Raw genomic sequence first — 24,589 nt, forward strand, 5'->3', positions numbered from 1 at the left:
AGCACTTATGTTCCTTGGCTGACAAAATTTCATATTTATTGCCAAAATGATAACCTCTACAATATTTTTACCTTCCATATCGAATATTTTTGGCTCAATGAATTTGGGTATTTTAGGACAAATGTTCCTACTAAAAAAATAACTAGAAGCTAAGACTAGTCCATGAAGATCTTCTATTTCTCATGCAGCTGAATTATGAAGCACCTTAACAGGGTTACTGTGGTACATGAAGTGATCGATCCCCTTTACCAATGTTGTTTTGCTAAAATACAGTTGGAACCAGGAGAACTATATTTGGAATCTGAAATTACTTTAGGTTTTTCTCTTAAAAGCTACAGTAAATAAAGGCAGTGAAAACTAGGGTGATCCGATAAAGACCACATCACTAAGTCTCTAATCCTGCATAAGTGAATGAGTGAATTTTGCCCTTTTTAACTAATGTGCCAATGGAAGACAGACGGATATAAAAATGGGTGGTGGAAAAAGTCAGGTGTGATTACCAAGGGTTGTGACCAGAATTTAGATGGGTATGTAAAATTTACGTCTTACATCTTTAATTATTTTTATATATGTATGTATGTATGTATGTATGTATTTATTTACAATAGTCAAATTAGTATATGTTTAACCCTATTTGAAGAACACAGTGATGGTTAATATGTTAAGTTTTAATTGGAGTGAGACTTGATTGCTATTCACCTGTCAATGAGATTGATAACAATGTATCTTTGTGACTTCTTTTCATTGGTAATGCTTTATGTTTACCTAAAGTAAAAGCAGCATGGATAATAAAGGGAAAAAGAGTGTGATTATTCCAGATATTTTTCATTTCACTTTCTTTACCCACTTTTCACTCTCCTTGATCCTGCTCTCTTGTCTGGAATACTGACTTTTCTGAACCACACTGATATGTTCCCAGGTCTTTTGACTTCACTTTGGTGTTAACCTTGGACAGTCACATGAGAGTATCAGAAAAGGAGGGGAGAGAGTTCCTGCATTGATTTCCCTGGCTTCCTTCCAAATAAGGATTTAATAATTATGCATTGATTAATGAAGCAAATAAAACTATAGGCAAATTATAAAGTTGTCTTAAATCAAGGGTTATTTTTTACAAGTCCTTTGGTTAAAACATAAAGAATATATACTTAAGAAAAATAATTGTTCATAAGTTACCAATCATTTGTTATTTATCATCTATTTTCATATTTAATAAGGACAAATTCATCATCAATCTGTCAACATGATGTTTAAACCAGTAAGGGAAACTGTTTTATCATTGATTTGCTTTTAAAATAAGATGGAACTACTTCCAATAAAATTAGTTACTCACAAGTCCCTCTAATTTATATTTGTCACCTGATGCATATTAATCTAGACAATATTTTAAGAACGCCTTAACACTACTCCAGTAGGGAAAACTATTAATAATGATTTAGTTTGCCTTCTTTGTTCTGTTAGCTTTTTTTTTTTTTTTTTTTTCCAGACAAGCTATTTCCACATAGTTTGAAACAGACAGACATGTGAAGTTCTTAGAAGGGAATACCTTTATGGATTACTTCGGGGACTATCCACTATAGACAGTGACCCCGGGTAATATAATTAAAAGGCACAGTTAAAAACTTATAATTGGAATAGGGAGGTGGGTTGGAAAGGGGAGTAGTACCGTATTTCCCCCAAAATAAGACCTAGCCAATCAGTTCTAATGCGTCTTTTGAAGCAAACATTAATATAAGACCTGGTCTTATTTTACTATAAGACCCGGTCTTATATAATGTAATATAATATAATAAAATAAAATAAAATAAAATAAAATAAAATATAATATAATATAATATAATATAATATAGGGTCTTATATTAATGTTTGCTCCAAAAGATGCAGTAGAGCTGATTGTCTGTCTAGGTCTTATTTTCGGGGAAACATGGTAGCTCTAAAAAGAAGAGATGGTTCTGCTCTCAGAAAAATGGAAAATTGCTAGTCAGAGTCAACAAAGAATTAAAGGTGGACAAATATGATCAGTATATATATATATTTTTAAAATAAACAGTTTTAAATTTAGGAAAAATGCTTTACAATATAATATAATACCAAGCATATTGGTATTTTGTACATGTAAACATTTAGAGCACTGATTCAGTTATTATCTATCGATATCTATACCTTGGCAATATAAATTATTTTATGTTTCATGTGGAGCCAGTGGTAAGGAGTGAAAGTGGATGAAATGACCTTCAGGGCAATTTATAAATACACTAGGAAAAATATCAAAGATAAACAGATGAAAATAAAACACTTTATCTTACAGAAGCACATTTGCCCTTTGCTTTACCTGTTTTGTTATAAGACATTCAGAAAGAAAATATTTTGTTTTGAAACCTTCCTCTTGATACATTTGTAGGTTTTGCTGATGTCAAAATGATGTTTGGCCTTTTCTCTTAGTTGAATGGAGACTTGACGAAAAATTACCCCACTTATCTATAATATTACTTTATACTAACTTTCAAAATTTTGAGGGAAAAATAAACTTTTTTTTTAAAGATGCAATCATGTGTAAGGTTGAATGATTGTTGAATTATGGTTTTGATTCAGTTTATTTTGTAAACTGCTCAGTTTGCAACAAAATGCTCAATACAGAGATGGTCTATCTCTTTTCATTAAAATCCATATCTTTAAAATGTTGTGATTTTATGCCTTCACTGTTCCTTAACTTTTCTTTTATGTCACTGGTAACAGCTTACATGTGGGATAAACTGTGATACCAAAAATATGTCATGGTGTTGTTCTATTTCTTTTTTAGATAATCAGAAAATATGCTCTTTTTATAATCACTGAGTTCCCATGCATTGTAGCTTTTAGAAAGTCAAGTATTGTCATATATATATATATATATATATATATATATATATATATATATTTATTTTTATATATATATATATATATATATATATATATATTTATATAACAAAAACAATTTCATAAGAATAAATTTCTAAACAGCTTATTTAAATGATTATATTTGACATACAAATGCTGTAAAGAAAGAAGCCATTGGGGACCAGATCAGGTGAGTAGGGAGGGTTTTCCAATAGAATTACTTGTTTAATGGCTAAAAACTCCCTCACAGACAGTGCCCTGTGAGCTGATGCATTGTCATGATGCAAGAGCCATGCATTGTTGGTGAAACGTTCAGGTCGTCTAACTTTTTCACACAGTCTTTTCAGCACTTCCAAATAGTAATTTTGGTTAACTGTTGTCCAGTTGATACTAATTCATAAAGAATAATCTCTCTGATATCAGAAAAGGTTAGCAATATCACTGCAATCAAGTTTGGGAACTTAATTGCCCCACTACACACACACACACACACACAGCACATACAGATGGTGCTAAAAAATTTATACTCATTTAAAAAAAGGAAAAAGAAAACTGTATTAAAATTGTAATTTATATATATTCAACTAAGAGAAAAAGCATAGCCTCTTTCTGAATGTCTTATAACAAAACAGGTAAAGCAAAGGGCAAATGTGCTTCTCTAAGATAAGATGTTTTATTTTCATCTAGTTATCTTTGATATCTTTCCTAGTGTATTTATAAATTGCCCTGAAGATCATTTCATCCACCTTCACTCCTTACCATGGATCCACATCAAACATAAAATCATTTATACTGCCAATGCACTTAGAGAGGGTATATATATATATATATATATATATATATATATATATATATGGCATCCAAACAAGTACTCAAGATAGCAGAGCAAAAAATAAAAGTGAAATTGAAGAAAGGCAATACTACTGAACACACTTTTACATTTACTGTGAAATCTGGTACTTAAGAAGTAATTTTCAATAGATAATTAGATCTATATAAATATACAGATGTTGTAAGAAACCCCCATGATATGTGAGATTTTTAAAGATACTTCTGTTTTCTCATATGTATTTATATCACTTTTGACAACTGTAGTTGGTTGAATTGTGGTGCGGTGACAAATAGAAAACCAAGGATTGGTGGCAACAACCAGAAGCCTAAAAGAGGCTAAGAAGATTCTTCCCTAGAGCCTTCAGAGGGAGCATCAACATGCTGACAACATAATTTCTGAATTCTTTCCTCCAGAAATGTGAGACGATAAATGTCTGTTGTTTTAAGGCACCGCATTTGTTGTAACTTTTTATTGCAGTCCTAGGAAACAAATACAACCATCATTATGAAGGTTGACAAATGTATAGATAAATAATTACTTTTTGTTTTTGAGAAAAAAAATACCACATGTTATGTTAAGTAGTGATCTATTTTACTCTGGTAAGTGAAATAGAAGAGGAAATTGTGAAAATGCTGTCACTAAAAAAAATGTGTGTGTGTGTGAGTGTGTGTGTGTGCGCGTGCACATGCACATGAATATATGGATGTATATTACAAAACAGACATGATAGGTGAAATAATTCACGCACTTAGGTTATTTGGGCTAATTTTATTCAACTTGAAAAATGAAACTTAGTCATCTAGGGATATATACGTGTGTGTATATATATGATATGTATATATAATATACAAATTTAATGTTTAACTTGCTATTTAAATATTGATTATTACAGGCCAGTTCTTAAAATTTTAAGTTTTGATTTTCAATGTACACCCAGTGAACATCTCATGTCTAGTACAATGTAAGGTCCTAATAAATATCAGTGGATTTTTACATATAGTATCTATTAAAATAAATAGGAAATCCCTCGTGCACAAATAAAAAAGAAAACAGAGAAGCCTACTCCATCATGCCTACTCCATCAAAGTTCAAGTAAAGCCACGTTTTTAAGTTTTCCGTTTATTTCCCCAATAAAGGAATATGTTTTCTCCTTCTTCTACCTTCCAAAAACACAAAGATGCTTAATCAAATGGGAATTATTCTTGCCTGTTGTTTTCACAGATCATATTCAACTATTTATATTATCCCTGCCTCTGGAATTTAATGTTGTAAAACCAATTCATGCCTCCATCAACATTAAATTCACACAAGCATTTCATATAACCTGTACTTAATATATGTTGATGATTAAGGTAAACATTAATAACAACTTTTATAACTGCCCTCTAGAATCAATACATACATATTCCAGATATTTCTTGTGTCCAAAAGATAGACACTTTATAACTGAACAAAATGAAAGTGATTAACGATGTGTAATAGGCATTATCAGGGTCATTTTAACAATAAATTATTTCCAAGTTTATTTAAAAAAAAAAACGTGAATGTCTATATCATAAAATTCACTTAGGCTCTCCTACTTTATCACCGATTAGAATTGGGTCATGTTTGAAAAGATACACTTTTTTTCCAATCCATATTTTTTCTTTCTCAAATTAATAATTATGAAAACTAGTTTAATTATGGTTTGCAACATGCAGAATGTTGTATAAAATATGACTTGCTATTTATAAAAATATCCTTGTATAACCACTACTTGCTATTTACTACCTCACAGCTGGCATTTTCTAGTCTTTTGTATTTTTTTTTTCCTTGGAGGTATCAATTTCAGTGTTCTTAATCTTTTTAGTATCCAAAGTATATGGTTAAAATAAATGTCAACTAGTAACAGGGCGACATGTTTTTTTGTTTTTTTGTTTGTTTTAATGACAAAAACACAATGGAATTTAAAAAATGAAAATGAAGCATATCAATTTCATTTAATAATTGATTTCATTTCATAATTTTCAAACTAATTCCTAGAATTGATGAGAAATAGCATTTATATTTCAAAATCTGAACATATAGATGCCAAACATGAACGGTAAGTATATATAATATTCAAAATAATTTGAATGAATTCCGAATTGCAGGGATTATTTGACTCTACCTCTTCTTGCATTTTGCTATGTGTATTTTAACGTTAATGTGAGTTTTTTAGAATTAGAACATGTTAGGATAGAAAAATATCATAAATGTCTTTGTAAAAGTTTTTTCTGTCTAGTTTGAACCAGAAGGTTCCCAGACTCCAAGATCATTGTGGAAGTAGTGTGGCTAATCAGAATTATCACTTACAAATCAAAAATTCAATGTTTGTACATTTCATCTTGGAAAACTATGAGGAAAAACGAGGGGCTGGTGGGGAATGATCCTAGTACCAGTAACACAGAAGTTTACTTTAAGGATCAAATAATAATAAATTATATGTTAAATAAATATTAAGGACATTTTATGTTAACAATAAGTATCATACAGTCTTTATAACAATGTAGAAATCTGATAGAAAAAACAACCAAGACTATTTCTTTTAAGTCATACATTGATTCATAATATTTTAATACTTTTACCCTTATTAATGCAATTGACATACAAAGCTTTAGAATGAGATATTTATTGGAAGATAAAATGAGATATCAGGCTTTCTTGTATTTGTTAGGATGTATTTTGTAAAATAAAAATCATTACCATTATATGTAATTATTTTTATATGCATGCAATTCAATTAATGTCATAGAAAAATTTAAATGTCAAGTACTTTTTTAAGTCAATATGCACAAACATATTGATACAGATTTTGCATATATATGATTGTTAAATTCCTACCCAAAGAGTTATGAATGCATCCTTAGCAGCTGCTACTTCTTTTTTGAGGAAAGTGTGAGAATACAGTTTGACATGTTGCAAGTCACATGATCCAATCCAATAAGGTTGATTAAGGCATGAAAATGAGTCACTAATACCCAAATTAGTAGATTATTAAGGGATATGAATAAGCATGATGAAGAGTTAAATATATTTTCAAGATTTCCAAAGCTTAAAATATCTTGAAAGCTGTCGATAAAAAATCTTTACAATATTAAAAATCCACTTAATAAAATATTTTATAATGTTGGCAATTTTCTTTTCACTAAGCTTTTCACTATGACTTCAAAAATATTGTTACAGCATTGTTCGAACACTGTAGACAACTAAGTAAGTGTTAAAACAGTCAATGTTCATTATTTTAAATCTAATTTTTAAAACTCAAGAATATGTAAAAATGTACCTCAGTTTTGTTACTGCTTCCATATATTTGATTTGAAGTTATATTATCCTTTATATTTTGTGTAAGTAAAATATTTGTGGTTACCACTTATCTTTTTAAACTGGACATTAAAAATATATAAGCCATGCATTGTGTATATAAAGTGTGTATATCACCTGAATATATAATATTTAAGGTTTTTGAGCAATTCACTTAACATTAAAAAAAAGAGTGTTTGCATAATTTGCATAACTTTAAAATCACCTAGCTTTCTTTTCAACTCATAATCATTTTACTTACTTTATTTCATGATTCATATACCTTTCAATTACCTGTCACATTGAGTAACAAAATTCAAGATTTTCCAAGATAAACTTTAGTACATTGTCATTTTTAAAATTTATTTTTGAAACATTTTTCTTAGTATTTTTCCTTTTGCCTGAAGAGTGTATCTTACTTCCTGCTTTCTTTTCCCCTAGTTACTCATCATTACTACAGAAAATCACAAATATTTGCTGACAGATTTCACTATTAATTATAGTTGTGTGGCATATGAACTCAGCTGACTGTAACAGCCAACAGCTACAGCTGACCGGGAACTAATCTGTCTCTGTTATTCTCTCTCTTTCCCCTCCTTTTTCTCCCACCCTCCCTTTTACTTCCTCTCCCCTTCCACTTTCTCCCTCTCTCCCCCTTCCTCTTCTCCGTCTCTCCTCCTCTACCTCTTTCCCTCTCTCTCTGCACAACATACCCAAGCTGCCAGTATCCATTTGGAGGAATGTTTTTCTTTTGCTGGTATTTTTGATGGTGATAAAGAAATACTAGAATAATTTGTGATAGTCATCTGACCAACAGTGATTAGAAGATTTCATGGAAGATACCTGTTTTCTAAACAAATTGTTTAAATAAAAATGTACAGATGTATTAAACATTGTTATTTTAAAATGGAATTGTAATGACATTCAATGTCGCGTCCATCCATCCATCCTCCTATCTTCTTCTTCTTCCTTCTACCATTCACTCTTCCCTACCTTCCTTCCAATCTTTGTTATATCTTTATTAAATTATTTTTTTCTATTTGAAATATCTATGTATTAAGTTAAACTCTTGAAATATTTTGCAATGTAACATAACTATAGTTATTTTTAATAATCTAATGTAACAAACTTCAAATTCTCCTTTACATGCTAAATCATTTCAAACAATTTGTAATAGCTCACCACTTTAAACACCAGCAATATGACTCAATTCTTCTTACTTTCCTACTTTTTTCCCCATCTTAACTCCTCACCGCTTTCCTTCTTTCCTCCTTTCCTGCTTTCTTCCTTTTGAATAATTACCAAAGTGTGCTGAATGTGTTTTACATGCCCAGTACAATGACAGTCAAAAATAATATTTATAAATTACTTAGCATTTGGGCTAGACTTTAAGTAATTCACTCTTATGATGATGACATTATCAATGGGTAGCACAAATGAATCTGGTAAGGGTGTAGCAGACAAGTTTAGGTACATAATAACTACTATGTTAATATTGAATCTCACTACCCTTATTTTTAAAATATATAACTTATTGTCTTTTATAATAGGAAAGGCTGTGTTTGTTTATATAATATAGATAATTTATTTGCAAACAAAATTACAAGTAACACAATTTTATATGTTTTTATCAGTGCATGTTGATTATTTATTTTATTGGCAAGTCAAAATCAGATTTCTAAGGCATGATCATCATGTATTTATGCATAAAATAAGAAAATCATTCTATTGCTCCATCATGAGCTCTACTTTTGTTGGCCTAAAGAATCACTGTTCTTCATTCTTACCCACAACTTCCTTTAGTGTCCCAGCTGAAAGTGACACTCAAGACTGGCAGGAGTACTTATATTTGATATTTTGGTTTCTGAAAAAGACCCTCAAATTTTTTCTTCATGTGTTTAAAAAACAGGCTCGAAGCTCCATGGGAAAAAAAAAATGGCTTTATAATTCTGCAATGTTGCAAATGAACAATATATCTTTAATATCTAATGAAAATAGAATTTTATTTGTTCTCATCTGATAAATAACTTCCCTAATATTTGAACTGTGTTTACCTTAGCATAAAATTATAGGGTGATAGCATGATTTAATTTTCTTAGCACTTCAAAAAAATAATTATGTTGTAACTGATCTACCCTTGCTACTAAAATATGTTTTCAGTCTAATTGTTGTTCTTTCTTAGGTAGTCAGATTTTATGAATAGTTAATTTTTGTGTTTTTTTCCCTTCACTCGTTGTTGCCTTACAGCTGCCAAACCGTTTATTCCCCCACGCTCTTCCCAGGATTTCATGAGGGAGTGCCTCAGCAAACTGAGGCCCATTGGAGAGATATCAGAAAAACTCCTTTGCGGGGAAGTCTCAGCAAACTGAGACCCAATGGAATCATATCTGTCCCTCCCCTTCAATGGATGCCTTGGAGTTGTGCGCGTGTGTGAAGGCAAAAAGTACAAGCTGGAACACAATGGGAACTTTCGAAAAGACAGCCAACAGGCTATGTCACACACAGATCTTGAGATTAACAATCTTTTACCTCCTTAGAAGTTAACCAATAAAATCTATGTGTTGGCCCGATTCGGCGCTCAGTCCTTAAGGCTTGAGTCTCTTGGCCCGCTTGCACCCTACTCTTGATTACTGTCTTTGTTTAGCCCTGCGCTGCCCTTCTCCCTTCCCACAGCTCGTGTTGTGCTGGACGTGACAACTTTTTGTGTTTGGAGTCCCTCAGTGATATATCTATGGATATACTATTAATAGTATGCTTTTTTAAAATTCTTTGTGAAACTTGAGGTTGTATATTTTCAAATCCGGACCACATCTAGATGGTTCTTCAAGAAATAAATGGAAAAAAAAAAGGCTTTTTAAGCTAAGTAATTTATTTACACATGATGAATTATTACATTCTAGATATCCAGAGGTAATAATTATCTCCTACAGTTTAGTGTGTTAGAGTATATTTGATTTGTTATTTTTTTGTTTCATAGGATTTTATGCACTAATTATTTGCTTTAATATTCATTGGAAACAATAAGAACAAAGTGATCCTATATAAAACCTTATTATATAATAGAAAAAAAGTTTAGAATTAAAAACAGATAGAAACCAAAAATTGTACCAGTTAGTGCTAAAAGACATCTATTCTTTAAACATTGGAAAGATCATTCTTAGAGAGCAGATAAAGAGTCACATCAGGAGATACCTACAATGACGTAATACCTTGAAATCAAATTGCAACTATTGATCACCTACTAGCAACCCAATTATCTAGAATTACCATCCCAATAAAGCACCTGTCTTTATAGTTGTGTTTTCTGAGGCTTGATAAAATGGGATAGTCCAATTAAGAGGAATCCTTAAGTAAGTATGCTATATGTAGAACAGTTTGATTACTCCAAAATTATAATTTTTGTGTGTCCTAGCTCAATATAATTTAGATCCATTATTTATTATACCTTTTTGCTTATGCAGTTATGCAAAAATTTTTATCATAAACATTTTATAACACTATGGGAAGAAACAACACTTGGTAGAATTGTCCCAAGTATAGCAAAATTGTTTTCTCTAAATATTAAGCTAAAAACAGTATATATAAGATTCCATTCTCTGATGATTTTTTTTCTTAATGACTTTCCATACAACATTTTAATTTTCACTTACATTATAAGCCTCTTAGAAATCATAGGTAGCTGATCTATTTTGTGTAACTTCCATTAAGTTAACGGAGCAATATTTATCTACCACATATTTCACTACTGTTACATTTTACAACTTAATTAAAGCTGGTAAGATAAATTGGTTAAAACTGTGATGTTTTCAAACTGAAATTAGTAGAGTTCTAACTATATGGAAGGAACGTATGCATTGTTAACTGGAGTGAGATATGTCATTAGAAGGGATTTAAATCGTGTGAAGACTTGTCTCCAAAACTTTTACCCCTATTGTATCAATAAAAATATACTTATTAGGTAATTTGAAAAAAAAGAGTATGCTTTGGAAGAAAGGTTCAGAGGAAGTGAGCACAGCATGTATTTATTGTTGCGTAACAAATCTCTTCAAAACATGCTGGCTTAAAACACCAATAATTATTTATTACCTTATATAGTTTCTGTGGGTTGGGAATTTCAGTGTTGGTTTACTGGGAGATTCTGATTAGGGTTTCACATGAGACTGCAGTAGATGTCAGCTGGACTGCAGTCTTCTGAAGGCATATATGCATCTGCAGAAATAATTTCCACAGAAGTCACACAAGAGTGACTTTACCTATTGGGCAAGTTGGTGCTGGCAGCAGGCTAGGAGCCTTATATCATCTTTATGTGGACGTTTTCATGGGCTTACTTGAGTGCCATCTTAGTATGGAAGCTAGCAAACAACCAAACTGGAAGTTTCATTGCTTTAATAACCTAGCTTCATATTACATGGATTATATGGGGACAGACAACCCTGATGCAGGGTAGAAGACAATGACATCACCACATATGGCAATTGTTATGTGGACCATCTTGGAGGCTGCCTATGTCAATAGCTTAGTGTTGCCACCCCAAAATTCTTTTGCCAGAGTTTTAGGCTTCAACTTTCAATTCTGCCATTGATGGTGTGACTTTTGACAACAAATTTAACCTCTCTATCCAAATGTTTGTTTTTTTATATTTAAAATAAATATTATGAAATAAATTATATTGTATTTTTATGAGGATGTAATGAGCTAATATTTGAGAATTGTTTTTGAAATGAGGGGAAATATAGTAAGTTTTCTATTATGCTTGCTATTTCTATTTTTATTTATATAGTTACATCAAGAGTAAGCAATTTTTATGTGCTTTTTTAGAAACAAAAGTGTAAAAATTGCCTAAACATCCCACATTCACATACTATTGGTCATCAACATAATTCTTTCCATGTCAAGAAGCTAGTAAATACATTATCTATTATGAATAAAAGGAAAAACATAGTGAAATGAATGATCTTATGAAGGACACATTTTTATAGAGACAGAATCAAAGCATATATGGAAATTAAAACTCAAAATAGTATCTTTTTTTCATAAAGCAAAAAAAATACTATGTTTAGAAAAGTAATTATGTTTATAACCAATATTATATTTTTCATCACCACCACATGCATTGTCACGCTTTGAGTACACTATACACTGTATATCATGAAACATGTTTATGAATCAAAATATTCAAACAGGTGTGAGCATGATTGAAAATACAGAATCAACAATTGAAAAATCAAATGAAAACCAAAGCACGAGTTTGTGGTTAACTTTAATACTCAGTTTTGAATTTGAGGTGAGGAGAGGGAATAGCAGTCTTGGAAATAATTTCTTGCTCATGCCTGATATAATTTCCTGACAAAATGAAAATAGGCTATAAACTAAAAATAGTCTCTATAGTTTATGCTAACTGCAGATGACTGCCAAGAATAACAATGTTAAATAAAATACTTTTTAAAAACCCACTGTCATCACTTTCCTTTGCTATTAATCTTAATTTGCTGGTGAATTGGCTTAGAAAGAATCATATATTTTCATAACAATCATTAGCAATAGGAAAGATTTAGAAACAGTACAGCAAACTGATATGAATTTATAACTCATGAAAATATATGGGAGTATTTAAAACAGAAATATTGAATGACAGTAAAATTTGCATCCATTTGCAATTCATAAGTTAGTAGTTTACTGATGACTCCAGTAAAATCAAATTCCTTGTTGTAACCATAATCAGTTATCTTTTACATCAACAAATTTTGTATCTCAACATCTATCACAGAATGAGGGAATGCTTTTTTCTGAATTACAGTCACCTCTGCAAATTACACAATTTATAGGTAAAGTTGTTGCAAATGTGTCACCAAGAATTTTTTAAAGATGATTGAAAGGAAACCACAGAAACAACAGTGACAACAATAACAACATTTACACATGCAAACATACACACAATCCATCTACCTGTACTCCATCTTGTTCTGTAGATTGGTCTATGCTAAAGACTTAGCTGAGCAAAATAAAAAGTGATTTAAGTAAGTACCATGTTTTATGAAAAACACATTATAACTACACTCTCTTCAATTTGCATTTTCCTGTTTTCTCCAACTCCACCCCCTCAATATGCATGTAGGTTTCCAGTTGTTGAAGTGTTGTGCTTTATAATATGTAAGCCTTTATCTAGGGTAGAACATTATTCATAAAGGTTAGTCAGTAAGAGTATATAGAATGAGTAGATGTTGGGCTTGATAAAAGAATGACTCCATTAACATTGCCATCGTAAATCATTAAAAGCACAGTGCATGACCTGCACCTGATGAATAAATTGGTGCTTATGAAGTTTAATATATCCATTCAATAGTGCTTCATTTTATAAACATATTTTATTTTAATAGAAAATGTGGCATGCACTATCAGCCATAAAAATTAATGTTTTCCTGTGTCCTCCAACTTTTCATTTAATTAAACCATAAAATATTGTAATAAAAATACTAAGGAATAAAAGTCACTAAAATCAAAGAAGAATGCTACTTTTTTTTTCCAAAAGTATTTACAAAAATATCACATTGATAAGAAGCAACAGTCAATGTTATGTTACATATGTTCAACAATAACTGAAATAAAGTATTAGAGTATATGGCTGTGTTCTGTATTATAAGAAATTTCATGACGCGTTATTTACTATTTTTTGCTTTAATTGCTAGATTATTAGGATGCAACATGTTATCTTAAATGTAGTCAAATAATTTGCAAATATATCATTTATATTCCTATTTTGGGTCACAATTAACATTTTATAACACCTCATAAAGCAAATCAGTCTATGTATCTCATGATACATCGTGCATCAAAGAAGTGACAGAGACTCTTTAGCTTTATTGTATATGTATGTATGTATATGATATGCACTCATATATACACACATGTGTACACATATTAGTAATATAAAACATTTTAAATGACATACATTACTTAGTATGTCTAATGTTCCTGGTACTGATAAAAGGTAAGTGGATCAAACGTGTAAAATACATAAAAAGCAATGATTCTTGTCATGAAATATTCTACAGTGAAACTGAAAAAGACAACAAAAATATACTTGACGATTTTCAGTCAGCAGAGTACTTAGTAGTTATTTAACAATGGTGATCTCATGGTTTGATTTATACTTCAAATATAAATATTTGTTTTTTTATAATTTATTGAACGTCAAATGCTGACTTTGTGATCAAGATTGCCAATGTATATGTCAATATGTGGGTATAAATACTTGATTGTACTATGTTTTAATCCACACTAGCTTAAAAGTAGGTCAAATTGAAATTTGGTAGACATTAAAATATGAAGAAACAAGTTAATAATGATATAGAACTTCAACTGAAAGAACCGAGCATAGAAACTAATGCAAAAAAAAAAAATAATAAAATGTGTAAATCCAGACAAGTAATGATAAGAGATCCTCGATGAAAAGAGTACAAGAGAAATAGTTGGAACATAAGCATAAAATGAAATATAATATAAAGACACACACCTAGGTAAGTCTTGACTATTCTTAGGAACACCAAGAGTAAATCCACACAAAAAAAATTCAAAATTTCAAGAACGTGTCAGAATCAGTGGAAACACCTCCAAGATGGTATTGTATTTTTTTTTCTTTTATATTATAAACTATAAAACAAAGATTATTTTTAGAAGATTGTATCAAAAGTTATTTTGTCCAATAATACGGTATGTGCAGTAGTAAAAATTCCAATATCCCACCATCATTCGAGTCAGTAAAACTAAAGCTTGCTGTATGAAAAACACTTAAAAGATAAAAAAAAAAAAAAAAAACTTTAGAGAGAAAAACTTAAATAGTTGGGAATCTCCATGAAAATCGTATAATAGTGAACCATATAATAGTTATACAGCCAAGATTTATTTTGTATATTTTACCAGACACTGTTCTAAATCTTTAACGTACAACACATATTGCATTTATTGTGAGACTTATTTGAACAAAATATTATTACTAATAATATTACAAAATATTATTACTAATTTTCAAGTTAGGATAACCAAGCTTAAGAAATGAATGTTTTCTTATGACATAAGGATGCATAGCTCATACAGAATGTAATCTAGTTATGAAACCATTCACTTGGGCTTTACAGTCCGAGACTTTTACCACTGTTCAATGAATACTGCCAACACTGAAATCTACGTCCCAGTATAGAACACATTGAGAAAAAACAGGAGTGGTCAATGAATCTAGAAATATTTTCATTAATAATCTAATCATGATAAAATATAATCCTATAATCTATAAAATAATAATTATTTTCTTATTTTAAGAAGTATTTATAATAAAGGGAATGACAGAAAAATTAACTATAGCCTGACACCAGAATTAATTAAATAAAGCTATTGAATTTTGTTTGCAAATTAAGTATGAGTGATGTAAAGATAAAACCATAAGAAAGATTGCATCTTACTAGAGAAAGGTGCACATTGCTCTATAAATATAGGTCATACATATATATACATACATGTATATTGATAGATAAATAAACAGATAGATAGATAGATGATAGATAAATATAGATATAGATATATTTAAAGGTAGACATTATTTAAATAAATAAAATAAAATAAAACAAAATAAGTTAACGACATTGAAATCAATCAATCAGTCCTCACAGTAAGGACACATAAGCTGAATCATTCTAATTATAAAAATTGTATGTTGTGTCCCTCATTGTTCTAAGCATTTTGCATGCATTAAACCACTAGAGATACACAGCAAATTTATAAGTTGATTTTTTTTGTTACACGTTATTCAACTGGACCCACAAAGGTTGTATAGTCTGCCCATCTTCAGGCAAAAAGAATCATAAATCAATCTGTTTTTTCAGTGAGCATTCCAAATGCCTATTGCTTCTCAATTAGGAGACAAAGAAGTTCACTATGTATAGTTTTAAGTGACTGCATTCAAATAAATATCTTCATGACCTCATAACTTAATTGTCAGATATTGAAGCAGCTAAATCCAGGATTGCCAAAAGGGGCCAAAAATTCTTGGAACTGGTACAAAATTGGCATGGCAATAAGAAAAGTGACCATTGCCCTTCTTTAAGATATTCTTCAGAATCTTAACCTAGGTTTTATAATAGGATAACACAACCTACCTTGTTTCCCCGAAAATAAGACCTAGCCAGACAATCAGCTCTAATGCGTCTTTTAGAGCAAAAATTAGTATAAGACCCGATATTATATTATATTATTATATTATGTTATGTTATGTTATGTTATATTACATTATATTATAGACCAAGTCTTATAGTAAAATAAGACACGGTCTTATATTAATTTTTGCTCCAAAAGACGCATTAGAGCTGATTGTCTGGCTAGCTCTTATTTTCAGGAAAACATGGCAAAAGGCCTTCTTAATCTAAATAATTATCTTTATGCTATGAAAATTCCCAAAACTATAAGGATTTTAAATCAAAGGGAGAAACATCACTGTATGTGACTAAACACCAAAAGCGCACAATTTTGCTGCACAGGGAAAGATGAGATACTCATAGATTCACCATTGTCAAAAGTCAAAGTTCTTCCTTAGCTCCAAGAATATCTCTATGTTGTATTCTGGACCAAAACAATGGAGTTCATTTTGGCAAATGGATAGTCTCCAATTGTTGCAAACCACAACATTAATTAAAATATCCGAATGAGATAGCTGTTTTATCTTAGGATGTAGAGTCACTTTGAAGATTACTTAATGGTCCTGGATCTTCTCCTAGACTGATAAAAAAAAACAAAAAAACTTTTGAAACTAGAGACAGGGTGATTCCATAACACTGTGAATATATTAAATGCCACTGAATGTACTACATGCCACATTAAAATAATTCATTGTATATTATGTGAATTTCACCGGAGTTAAAAAAAATAAAAATCCAAGGTAGTCAAGAAAAAAAAAAAAGTAATCATTTCATACTCCTTAAGTCTTCAATAATAAATTAACAGTAAAGTATGACTGTGCATGATGTCACTTAAATGAATATGCTTTGAAAAATCTTTACCACAGAAATACACAATTATTATCTGAGTTCTTGTAGTAACCCAGTCATTTGGCCTTACCCAGTATCTTTAATAAGAGGTATTATTCTTTCAAAAATCTAATCTATGCAATCAAAAGCAGAAAAGAAAATATCCCCTTATGAAAATTACATTTTTATTTTTGCTTCTGAGGCACTTTAATCATTCAGTGTGTATTGTTGCTGGACTTAACAATCATGGTTTGTTGGCAAAATAGCTCTAATTAGCTCAATGTTAAGCACTAAGCTGACTGGCAAATATCTTAAAAGGGTTCTAAATTAGCACTAATTTAAATCACCTCTATTATCAAAGGCTTTCTTTTGCAGCTCTGGGAAGTTTACGTAAGATTTTCTACGGGACTATTTAAATAACAATCTCTCATCTTTATAGAGTATTATATAACTAGCAGGCTGGAGTAAATAGCAAATTGAGGATTTTGCCAAAGTATATTTACATATGAATTTTTACACACAGGGGCAGAAAAATGATAATCAAAAGCTACTGAATTACTATTTAATTAACATGGAGATTCCAAATGTGATGAAAAAATAAGTAAATCAACGTGTGCATTTTAGTATGCTTTCAAAGAAACTAGAAATTCTTTCAATTGCTATCAAACTATTATCCAAGTATATGAAACATGTTTCTATCATACAGTAAACTCACTTATATGGAGACAATTAACTATTTAATTACCAAAAACTTTAAACAAAATTTGTACTAGTAGCATTTATAACTTTAGAAATATTTTTATGAAGAAACTGAAAAATAACTTATGTATATAGACATCTATTTTGCATCAATTAACTCACATTAAATTTCAAAAGCATTAAAATATAATTAAAATAAAATTTAAAAAGTCAACAATAAAAATAAATGCATCTGGACATATAATCTATAAGGTTCCCATTACATATAAACTAATATTAAAGAAATTAGATGGTGCCATCTATATCATTCTAGCTTTTTTCCCCAGGAGTGTAAACACAAAATACATATAATTTATCTTTAAGCATTAATTATTGTTAAACCGATGATGATTTCTATAAGAATTTAGGGAAATAAAAATATAGTCAAATCACTTAGATATGATTCCTCTTAAGAATTGTTGATGATATGTAATAATTAATGTAGGAGTTAAGAAAAATAGGCAGGACTATCTGGAAATGTCTAAATAACACTCATCACACTCAATACTACCACCTTGCACCAGCATACCATCATTTTTATCCTGTAACTTTGTAATAATCCTCTTACTGTAACTTTTCTTCTGGGTTGCTCCCTTTCATTTCTTCTTATTGCAGTAGCTAGTATAATCCTCTTAAATTTAAAGCAGATCATATCACTGCTGCGCTTGTAATTATCTACTGTCATTTCACGCTGTAGTTATTACCATGACCTACAAACTACACAACAAGTTTGATTCCATGCTATTTCCTATATCAGTGACTTGATCTTCCATTTTACTTCCCCTTATTCACGTTACTCCTAGCAAAGTATAGTCAAGTTTGAGAGAGATTTTTGCCGGAACAATTGGAAGAGTTGATTTGTCCACAGTTTATTATAAAAGACTACAATGATGCCATTTTCATGAAATGTAAGGAGCTCAGTTTTCCATGTATTCAATTTAAGAAAATCTAAACCTTCAAATGCAAACACTGAGTTTGCATATGGGTGTATAGATGTATGATTCAGGAATTGAGTGAAGAGTTATTGGTACTGAAATGTATATAGATGCAATATACATGGATCTCAGAATAGATTTCTAAGTAAAATATGACTGCTGTATTCCATTTTTAGGGCTTCCATATCAAAGTACCACAGACCAGTGGCTTAAAAAACACAAATGTATTTCTCACAGTCTGGAGGCTAGTAGTCTGAGATGAAAGTGTGGGAAGGGTTGATTGCTTTGTATGCCTCTTTCCCTGGCTTGTACATGACCATTTTCCACCAGTGTTTTTACATGGTCTTCCTTTTACTACTCCCTGGGTCCAAATTTCTTTTTTTTCCCCCCTTTAATAAGGAAACAAGTCATATTGGATTAGGGCCCACCCTAATCACCTCATTTAATTTTCTTCTTAAAGACCCTACATCTAAACATAGTTGCATTCTGAGGTATCGGACATTAAGACTTTCTAATACATGAATTTTGGGGAGACGCAATTCATCATATAACAGGTGATCACCACTAATATGTGTTTTCTGGGAGAGCCAAGAAGATATTGTCTTCATAAAGACAATAAGGTATTCACTGTAAAGTGAATAAGGGTATTCACTGTAAAGTGTGGTATAACACAGCATCTCTGAAAAGTTATGAGCTAATTTCTACACTAAGTTTCAAATAACATTAAGAGATACCGTATGAAACAATGAGTGATGGCTTTCTGGAATGTCAACATCCAGATAGCAGCTTACAACTGTCCAAGGAAAGTAAATATTCATAATGGCTATCAAGGCAGGAGTGGCAATCAGCCATGTTTTGTTCTTAAGGTATCTAATAGAAAACAGTATTCTATGCAGTGAGGCAGAAAGTCAGAAAATACAGTAAGCAGAAGGCTGATCCAAGCCAACATGGTAGTAAATAACACTGCTTCACAAGGTTTCCCAACTTAAGTCATTTTCCATTGATTGAGTGGGGAAAGATCCTCTTGAAGGAGAGTCTGTCTGTGCTACTGTATATGCCTCGGATTGTTTTCCAAATGGGGCTTTTGTAATTTGCCACTGCAACTGTGCACCAGAGAAAGGAGTCACTAGAACCTTTTAAAATGATTTTCAGATATAATATCTGAGCTGACACTAAAACCAAATGGTAAACTAATTTGGCTTGACTAATATATAAGCATCAAGTAATAAACGGTTTTAGACTGTTTACCACGTAGGATATCTTGTGTGTCCTTGGACACTCTATGTTGATTGTCCACTCCTCGATATATACCTGGGACAGATATCCTTAGTATATGGAAGAAGCTTCACATTGGACATTTGTGTTAGGAAGCCATAAAGGAAGCTTTTGAAACTACTAATCCTCTGACCAAGACAGCATATCCAAAGCAAAACAACATCTAAAAAGAGTTGCAGAGAAAACATCAAAATCAAGGATTTTAAAGATGCATAGAGACTAGTATCCATAACTGCTCCTTTTAATTCACTAGCTAAACCTGTATGAAAAGCAGAAGAGTACCATAACGTTAATCATGGGATACAGAAGATCAATACAGACTGACATTTTGTATGTAGCTTTTACTTTGGTGATTTTTTTTAATGCTCCTTAACAAGAAGGATAATTAAAAAAAACAAAAAATAAATCTTAACCAGGCAAGTTCCGTAGCACATCTTCAGTGTCCTGCTGCAGGACTGTTTGATCTCTGCTCTTGGACATAATATATTCTGTAGGGTTCTTAATCATACTGATATGCTGTGTTAATGGCATTATGCTGTCTTTGATCTGATGAGTTGGAAGTGGCAAGAACTGTAAATTCTCTACTAAAACAAAATGCTTGCCAGAGTGTCAAGATGATTTCTCAGATGTTTAAAAAGGATTAAAAATTGGTGACATTTTTATGAGTATAGGATTTTGAATAATCTCAAACATCCTTTCTAAGGATGTAAAGCTCTTCTACTCCCCCCAAAACTGATTTCTACCACTAGAAATAGACATGTGAGGCATCTGTTTGGGTTTTGGAGGCTGTATATATCAGCATGGGACTATTATCTTGACTTTTTCATAAATGACTAGAAATTCTGCTCGTTCAGAAAGTTCCGCACGCAAGAAAGTTTGCTGTAGTAAGAACAGGCTACAGAATGTAGTGTTTTGCTTTAGGGCCATGGACTCAGCAGAACCAAGGTGAGATAGATGTGTGGTACTGATGCAAGTTGTGTGGGTTTTCTGTTACAGCCCATTAGGAGAACAGCTTCCCAGGTTCCTAGTGTGAGGCAACAGGGCTATGCCCTCTGTGGCAGGAAAAAGGTCCTCTTTAGAAACAGCTCCTAGCTTGACAATGGTAGAGATTGTGTTTTATCATATGGCATGTATTGAGTATGTAATAAGTATGTAATGATAGCTCTCCATTTTCACACTGGGTGTTACTGAATCCACTGATTTATAATTTTAGGCAAGCATTGTGAAGGTCCACTATACCATGGAAGTGGTACATTTGAAACTAACTTTAAGTAGATGTAGACAAATGAGACTCACACTCCCAAGTCACTTATTTCTTTTGTACCAAGACCCGTCCTTCGACTTTCATCTATTGCTGTATGGCATATATCCCATGACCCACTGAGGGGAGGGAAAGAATTGGGGCCTAATTCACATACAGATCATCAAATATACTAATAGCCGCCCAAAGTGGATTGCAGTTGCATTCCATTTCCATTCTGGCTAAGCTATTGAAGAAATGTGGTAAAGGAAAAAAAAAAAAAAATGCTTGGTGGGCAGAGTAAAACACATTCAATGTTTTACTCAAATTTAATCGAAAGTGGCCTAATGCATGCTTTAGTTTTGATATCTCACTCACTACAGGAGAAATAATGGTTTAGCCTGCATAGCAGGGGACTTGTGTAATACAACCTGGAATTTTGGGGGGAAAGCGACTTGGGAAGAAATGTGCATGGACCAATGAGAATGATAAAATCTTTATAACACACATTATATCTCACATTAATATTCACCAGAGATCATCATGTAGGGAATGCAATCAGGTAGACAGTATGAGTGACCCAAATGTTCCATATCCCAAATGTTTGCATACTAGGTGGATGATAAGATTGGCTATAATAGCATTGGTGGTAGCAATGCATTTTCTTAACGTGGACCCCATTTTACCCAGGCTTATTTAACAGCTCCACTACTAAATACTAAATTCATCAGCAGTGCTATTCCCAAATCCTAAGCATGACACTAATTTACAAGGTAATAGCATAGAAAGCTTGCTTAAGCAACACAATCTGAGAGTTTACAGGATGCCTTATTCAGACCAAGAGACCCATTTTACCATTAATGATGAACAATAGTGGAATCACAGTGATGTTTTTCACGGATCTTACCATATATCATATTACTGAAAAACAAAAGACATATTAAATCTAGACACATATAGTGGCCCATTAAAAAAACACACTTAGAAAATTCAGATGCTGCCCTATAAATGACAATTTATGTCTTTCTAAACTATCAGTCAATGTATGGTGTTGAGGTTCAAGTACCACGGTTTACAGGGTCCAGAAATCAAAATGTTGAAGAAAATGTTTTTTCTTTCACCATCATGCCCTAATTATAAAAATTTTTCTTCCTGTCCTAGAAACTTAAGACCTTGGAAGGTTTATTTCGTGGTCCCTTGAGGAGCACAGGAAATTTCTTTGCATGGAAAAAAGGACTTTATAGATGTGGAAGTGAAGTTGTGATGCTGACCTGGCAACTTTGGTTTCCTCACGCTAGTAGGTATGTCAGTGTGCTGACACACACATTGACCCTGAGTTCCAGGAAAAAAACAAAAATAGCTACAAAATACTGGGCAGGGTGAAAGCATATATGAAGTTCAGTGGACGTTGTTTTGGTGCCTGTATGTTAAATTCTAATTATGAATAATGAATTACAGCATTCATTGTCTGAGAACTGCGTAGGTACAAAGGCTCAGTGCCCATAGGCAAGCAAACAGTATCATCTGAAATGCTACCTGAGTATACGGAAACTCTAAATTTATGGTTGAGTAGAGAAATGATAAATATGCATTTCAGGTTTCAGATTGCCTTTGGCAGCTGGCTATACCTTAGGCTGATATCTCACTTTAAGGTATTGCAATTGACCACTTCCTTGAAGAATTGAGTTTTCACTTACTCTATCATGGAATATGTGTGCACATGCTATTATCATATTATTAGAAGAGAGCCAAAATCCACAAGAGAGTGTTAATTGGCTCGAGTGTTTTTAGGGATAGACTGTACCTCAATCATAATTCTCCTCTTATTAATTTGGCCCCTCCAGTCTCTTCCTCTTGCTCAATGAAAATCATCCACTGCTGCAATCATGATTTAATTTCTGATCCACAGTAGCACTGATAATACCCAGGGGTGAGGGAAGGACTCGCTGCTCTACCTTGCAGAATGCAGCCAGAGCTCCAGCAGTCATGGTTTCCCAGTCCAGCTAGACCCAAGGACCTCTTTTTCTAGGATCAGAATACACGTCACATCTCAGGTGAACAATATGGTCACCCAAAGGGAAACTCAAAATGCTCATTAAACCTAACCCAGAAGAGCAAAGCAGTTAGTGCATATCAGGCAAACACTGACCAAATAATTTTTTTTAATAACAAAAAAGCAAAAAGAGCTAGGAAATACATTTTAAAACATACCCAAATAATATTTGATAAATATACCTATGATTTATTTGTATGTAAGTACAGGTCTCTATTTTTACCATACAATTTATGTAGCACAATTCTTAATTCAAAATTCCTTAAATTTTCAATCTAATAACACTGCCTGTAAAACTGTGGGGCATTTACTTCACCTTGTTTTGTTCATTGATAAAATAGTAAAGTTCTTAAGGATTAAAAGAATTGTTACATGTAAGTTATAGTTTTTTGTGTCTTTTTTTGTTTTGTTTTGTTTTCTTAAGTAATGCATGTAACAAAGTATGCACTCAATTAGTGTTAGGTACCATGTTAGAGGTTTTAAAAACATTTATCCTGTTTTTTCATAACTCTGGGCATATAATTTTACTTGTTAGTTCTCTACTGATCTCTACCACCTCGTAAGAACTCACTTCAATTTATATATGGTAAAGAGTCTGGGAAAGGGCCAGTTTAACCTTTCCATCTCAAGTTAACACCACATCTTCCAGTCTAAAAAGTAGTAACTTTTACATAGTTTATCCGTTATTCCAGGATTTAAATTCAGTCAATTTAAAGTTCATCTCCTTTAAAAGGCAAATAGTCATCCTTCCCAGTGGGGTGTATGAGTAGAAAGGAGGTTATATAACACCAGGAGGCAAAATAGTGGTACTGTCTTAACAGATTCTAGGGAGAGGCTTCACCCAAATTAATCTTTGGCTATTGTCCTCTGTACTGCAGCATCCCTTGGTTTGACTACTCCAACACATACCCTTCCGGGGTGTACTGACATTTACTGCTTTTCTTTATGGTCCTACAAAAAACAATATATGGACATTCTGTACCATCTTTGTTCCATTCCTACAGCTGTTCACATTTGTCAGCTATCACTACCTTGCTAATCTCTGCTGAGCAGAAACAAAAGACTTGAAGCAATAACATAGGGCTTACTTTTGCCTAAGTACACCTTCGTACCTTTTTTTATCTTCTGAACTGACAGCCTATATTGATGCATGCCGAGCTAAGAAATGTTTTGTCCCTAAATTTCCAGATGAGTCATTGGTCATCACTGACTTATACCCTCAAACCCATTAGGGGGGTTTCTTTCTATCCTTCAACTTCCAAACCTTTTAGGTTTCAACAAATGAATAATAAGAACCAAACTTCTGTT

The sequence above is a fragment of the Rhinolophus sinicus genome, chromosome 16 (assembly GCF_057876585.1).
Source record: "Rhinolophus sinicus isolate RSI-liver-muscle chromosome 16, RSI-T2T, whole genome shotgun sequence".
Lineage (NCBI taxonomy): Eukaryota > Metazoa > Chordata > Mammalia > Chiroptera > Rhinolophidae > Rhinolophus > Rhinolophus sinicus.